General features: G+C 49.6%; 1 protein-coding gene across 1 annotated transcript in view; it reads right to left on the bottom strand.

Annotated features, from left to right (window-relative positions):
- The window catches only part of REPIN1 (replication initiator 1), a 6,740-nt gene extending 4,835 nt beyond the window's left edge, over window positions 1-1,905 (bottom strand). Inside the window, exon 1 of the mRNA XM_006085351.3 lies at window positions 1,586-1,905. The gene's annotated coding sequence lies outside the window, so the exon portion shown is untranslated. The remainder of the gene's footprint in view (window positions 1-1,585) is intronic.
- Window positions 1,906-6,085: the final 4,180 nt, after the last annotated feature.

Raw genomic sequence — 6,085 nt, 5'->3', positions numbered from 1 at the left:
TTGAGGCCGGAAAGCCGGCGCCGGTTGGCCGCGCTCCCACCCGCCGCAGCGGCAGCAGCCGGTTCGGGTTCACCACCGCCAGGCCCGTGCCCAGCCGCCCCCGCCCCCCCGCCGGTTCCCAGCGCCACGTGACTACAGAAGCTGCCGAGGGTTCATTTTCGGGCTCCGGCCGGCGGCCGCGGCCGAAGGAAGGAAGGAAGGGAGGAAGGGAGGAAGGAAGGAAGGAGCGGTTCGGCCGGGCAGCGCGCCCCCGTAAAGTGGGGGCCTTCGGGGGCCCCCAGGGCCCCCCTCGCGGCCGGGCGGGGGGAGGCGGCCGAGGGCCGACTCCGTTGCCATGGCGACCACCGCCGGCTGTTCCGGATCGGGCCCGGCTCCAGTTTCCCGGCCCTTTGTCCCCAAGGAGGACGCGCGTCCCAGAGCGACCGCGTGGCTGGACTGGTCATTCGGCGGGACCCGGCCTCGGCCTCGTGGGCTTCCCACGGCTCCCAGCTCGCCCCAGCCTCTCCCTCGGGCACCCCCGCCCCGGCCACGCCCTCGCTCTCGGGCCGCCTTGACCTTGGCCGCGGGGTCTGAGCCGCGCCGACCGCCACTCAAGAGTCTGTGCAGAAGCGGAGGCAGAAGACGCCGATGGCGTGAACTGTGGAAAGGAACGCCCTCTGTTCCAGAGAAGAGCGAGGAGAGGAGAGGAGAGGAGCTGCGTCGTCCGCGGCCGCGGGCGGGGGGCCGTTCGCGCTTCGGGGCCTCCGTTTGGAAACACGGGGCAGCAGGTTGGCGAGCGCGGAGGCAGGTGCGAGCCTGCGCCGCTGACTCACCCGCGAGCAGGTGGCCTTCGCTTTCCACACAAACACTGCCTGAGTTTTCCAGGCTCCTGCAGTCTCATGCTTTCCAACAAAGGCCATTTTTAATTGTACCAATATCTGAAACACTTTAAAAATCTGTCCCATAAGTAGGAAGAAGAATATAAAATCTCTCATACCAGAGTGAGTTACATTTAATATTTTGGTATGTGCCCTCCAACGCTTTTCTATGCTTATCTGTGCATATTGGACATAATTGGGATAATGCTTTTGCAAAGATGTATTCTGCCCTTTTCACTTAACACTACTATGAATCCCACCCCCCACCCCCCATTTTATAACATGATTCTTAACGGCAGCATAAATGTACGGATAAATTGTTCAAATTTTTCTGTTTTTCTATGTCATTATAGATTCGTCTCTCATGTCTCAGGCTCTATGAAGATGCCCAAGTATTGTTTCGGAGCAGCTCTGTGTCTGCAAGAGGGAACAGTCCATCCACCTCTTGGAAACAGACTGTTTCAGGCCCCGTTCATACACCCAACAAATATTTAATCAGTGCGCACCATCTGCCATGGCGCCAGGTGCAGGCCTGACTGTGAGCCAGGCAGAAACGGCCCACAATGCCTTCTAACCCTGGGTTAGCGATGGCAGTGTCTCGGGTTAGTACATAAAGTGAAATAAAACCAAATGCTCGTTGACAGTTGCTGAGTGGATGACTGTTGAAAAGCTAGAGGCGACTAGGGAACAGAGAGAAGAGAGGAAAACTTCATTCTAACGGGACTTACCTTATTGTCAGCTCCTGCTGCAGACAGCATCCTGAAGGCCGGTTGGGGGACTCGCCGAGCGTCTTCCAGGTGTTTCCAGGCAGCGTGGGAAGGAGGAAGAAAGCACCTGCGACCACGTTCACCTTGACGAAGGCCACCTCTGCTGGGAGGGCCTCGCACTGGCACCGTCACTGTGCATCCTCCATTCCTAGAGCCGCCTCAGCCCGGGGACCTGGAGAGACAGCAGCCCAGGCACACCCTGAGCAAGGCCCTGACTGCCCAAGGCTGGCATCTCAGGTGAGAGCAGGCTCGCTAGGTCATGTGGAAACCCTTCAGGAAAAGATCAGTGTGCTTCTGCTGCTGCAGTCCTAAGAATGTCCTTAAAGGCACAACACACAGAGTGCCTGGCAAGGATGGACCCTGGAGGAGCAGCCCTCCACTGGGATCGAATGCCAGCCCGAACTCTGCAGCACCAGACACTTTCTGCTGCAGATCGAGTTCCCGGAGTCTGTTTTCCTAAAAGGAAAAGAACTTAATTGGTCAGAAGGAAACCAAGGAGGGATCGCAGATTTCCTGTACCAGCACCAGGGTCGCGAGGCCCTGCTCACCACTTCTCACCTTTCTCCACGTGCACTGCTCCCACCTGGCCCCGCACAGCTGCCCTGGAGCTCGGTCTCCCGGACCAGGTTAACCCTTTGAAACATAGATCAGGTGGCGTACGTCACATTTTGAAAACATCACAAACCACTGCCACAGCCTCTCAGGCTCTATCTGGCCTGACCATGCCTACCTCTCTAGCTCCCTGCCCTCGGGGTCCTGGTGGCCACTGTCCCAGCCTCAACAGCTCATGCCCCCCATAGGGCCTTTGGAGTTGATGTTCGGTCTGCCCACGATGCTCTTCCTCCAGAACTTTACTTTATTCAGGTTAGAGTCCAAATATCCTCTCCTCAAAACGTGCACCTCCCACCTGTGGTTACTTACTTGAAATTATTTAGGCATCTGTTCATTTAGATGGTTTGTCTAGTTAGCTACCACAACCAGGGCCTGGATAGCCAGGCCCTGGAAAGGTGTCAGGCCCATGGTGGGTACCCAGTGTTTGTGGACCAAGTGAGCGAGGAGATGAACGAGCTTGACCCCTTGGGTAAGTGAATTTGACTAGACCACACGACGCTGCCTAAGAAGCAGCCTGAGCCCAGTGTGTACCTCAAACTCTCCCTTGGCTGCTGCTTGTTGAGCAGGTGTTGGGAGCCCCGCAGAACTGCTGGTTCAAATCAGTATGTGAACGAGGTAAAGAGCAAGAAACTCAGAAGAAAACTTGAGTCTATAACTCTCTCATTTGAAGGACTCATTGTTGGAGGCAGTGCCTTAAACATAGTCTTCCATCTGGAACACTATTCCAGAATAACTGGAATGCAGGGTCCTTTAGGGAGCCCGTGGCTCCTCCGGGGGAGGAGGGCGCTCCCCTCCCCGGCAATGACGTTTACCACCACCCTGGTCTTAGGACCAGACATTGCAAGAAAATGCTGGACAAATCCTCCCGGTGCCTCAGGGAAGAAAGGTTTGACTTTACCTAGAAATCTACATTTATACCCTTTCAAGGTCTAATCCCATCTATTATTACAATGCTATGTCTTGTTCAACTCCAGACTGGGATCAAATTATATCTTTTTCAACTTAATTAAAAAGATGAATTTAGAAGCCAGTGTGTAACTGTTCTTGGTTTAAAATCTACTAAACACCAAGCTTGATTTGGAAACACAAGGAAATTCTAACAGAATCTCCACAGTCTTTGTAGTTTAGCAGAAGCGGGTATATTTTCAAGTGTCTTGTGTCCTGTGAGTGGCGTGTACTGTTGGAAAGCCATCTGTCCATGTTCACCACCAACAAAAATGCTGTCTCTAACCTTGGCTCATTCCTATCCAGACTCCTCTCCAATAAAACCACTCAGGGACTTGGAGGGATCAGAGTGTGAACCTGGCTTTTACTTGGTGCCTTCTAACAGGTTCCAAGACCAAATCTGGGTCACAGTTAAATTTGTTGCCTTCAGAGTTGGCCAGTGAAGTCTCAGTATTCTCAGAATTGGTTAACTTTCAATGTATTACAAATGAGTTGTCTCTTAACAGTATTTATGGTTTATTTTGTGGGTGTTATTCTAAATTCCAACAATATAGCATGTTGACTACATAATAACAGTCTATAACATTACTACATTCAATAAATAATATACTAAGTAAAATGAACATTTTTGAAGCTTGAAAATGCTTCATTTCCTAAGCATCTTCCACTGGCTGAGGTGCTGCTCATTATCCAAGCCTGTGCGGGTCCTCAGCTCTAACAAACATGCATCTGGGTATAAAACCGTTGCAACAAATTGGCATGACTTATCGGTCAAATGCAGTTAAGAGAAGTTCTTAGGGTTAAACCAGGAGTCAAAAAATGATCACAGGTGACCACAAGAATGTAAGAAAAATAATTCCACAGCCTTAGGGAATTCCTACCAGTCAGTTTAAAGGACCTAGCTGATGCTCACTGTTTCCATCTAGTGGTAGGTCTTCGAGTGAGATTTGAGGAGCTCATGGGGTCTGCGAGAGACTTTTAGCTTAGTTATTTGCCTCCTGGCCACTTTGATTTGGGAAAATATTTTTCACTCATGAAAGTGACTTCTTAAATGTATTTAATAAATGTGAAAGTTCCTTTGATTCGTTTGCCGAATTTCCTTGAAAGAGCACAAATTCTAAAATGTAAATATTACGTTGTTATTGTCAAGGTGCATCTGTTACCAGACCGGGTCTGGGCCTGGAGTGGGTCGGCCTTGGGCCCACTGTTAGTGTGTGGGTCCTTGACTTTGTGTAGACAAGATTTCCCAACACGAGTCCAGGTGATTTTGAGAGTCTGTTTATAAAACTGGAGATAGTGAAACAAAGGAAGGGCTTAACACGTTAAGCGCCATGTAAGTCACCATTGACTGACACTCTACTTTCCATCCTAACCTCCTCAATCTCCGGCCGCCAGCATATCGGTGAAATCAGATATCACGGGCTAAACGGAAAGGAAGACAGAACAGGCTTGGCGATGGCAGGGAGCCTCGGCTGGGTCGCTTTGGCTTCTAAGAAATAAAAGTCACAGCAAAAGAAATGAGCTCACTGGGGTCCGAGAAAACGGGGGCCTTGGACACAGGTTCGGGGTAAGCCCAGGACGAGTTGCCACTGCCCACTGCTCCCCTAGTTGAAGTATCCTGGGGTCCCTGAGAGTCTAGGAGAAAAACAGCAGAGAAACAAGGTGTGGGTGTGCTTTAGTGAGAGCAAACAGGGGTCCTTTGTCTGAGGCTTTTTATCTTTGGCTGGAGTCCCCGTGGGAGTCTCAGGGGAGGATCTTAACAGAATGTTTATTAGCTTTTCAGGTGTGTCCTTTAAAATGTTGATTAATCAAAATGTGTGTATAGAGCCCTGGCCAGTGTGGCTCTGTGGGTTGGAACATCATCCTGTACTCCAAAAGGTGGCCAGTTCAAGTCCCGATCCATGTTTCTCTCTCTAAAATCAACTTTTTAAAAATGTGCACATAGAGGGTCAGGGGTTATTTTCTGTTAGTTTAATTTTAAAGAATGTCATCAATTGAAGAAGGACCAGGACCTAGGACATTCTGTCCCAGGACGGTCTCGAATGGGAAAACCATTTGTTCCTAAGTGTCCTTGGTTAGGGGATAGAAAACCTTGTGATTCCTTAGCTGACTGTAAGTTGCTCAAATAGTTTGGCCTTATTTAATTATTTTGGGGGTTTCATGTTGTTATTTAATTATTTTGTCTCAGTTTCCCTTATTCCACTTCTCTAGGAATTCCCCTAGCTTCTTACTATCCTGCCTCACATCTATTGAAATCCAAATTTCAGTTTCTGCCACACTAAAACATTAAAAATGGCATCCTGACTTTGTATCTTTTTTGAAGATAAATGATAGGATGTAAACATTTATTCTCAATAAGGCAAACATTTTTGACTTAATATTAGTCATCTTAACCATGTTCGTTTGGCTCACAAAGCACCTGATCAGTGTGTCACACGGACAAAACCTTGGCTTTTCAAATAATCAGGTTGAGTGCATAGCACCAGGTCTTCAGAAAGGGTTTCCTCTGTGTGTGTATGAGTCTGTCAGGGCTGCCATTACGGAGGACCACACACTGAGTGGCTTAAACTACAGGAATGTATTCTCTCACAATTCTGGAGGCCAGAAGTCTGAGGTGAATGTGCCAGTAGGGTTGGTTCTTCTGAGGCCTGTCTCCTTGGCGTATTAATGGTGGAGTTCTCCCTGTGACCGCACATGGTCTTCCCTCTGTCCGTATCCTAACCTCTTCTTGTAAGGAGACCAGTCATATTGGTTTGGAACCCGTCCATATGGCCTCATTTTACCTTAGTTACCTCTTTTAAGCCCATAGCTCCAAATACAGTCACATGCTGAGGTGCCAGGAGTTAGGCTTCAACATATGAATGTTCCTTTTTAAGTCACCCACAGACTCTGGCTAAACACGTG

The sequence above is a fragment of the Myotis lucifugus genome, unplaced genomic scaffold, assembly GCF_000147115.1.
Source record: "Myotis lucifugus unplaced genomic scaffold, Myoluc2.0 scaffold_18, whole genome shotgun sequence".
In the NCBI taxonomy this organism is placed as follows: domain Eukaryota; kingdom Metazoa; phylum Chordata; class Mammalia; order Chiroptera; family Vespertilionidae; genus Myotis; species Myotis lucifugus.
This window is presented reverse-complemented; position numbering and strand designations above follow the sequence as displayed.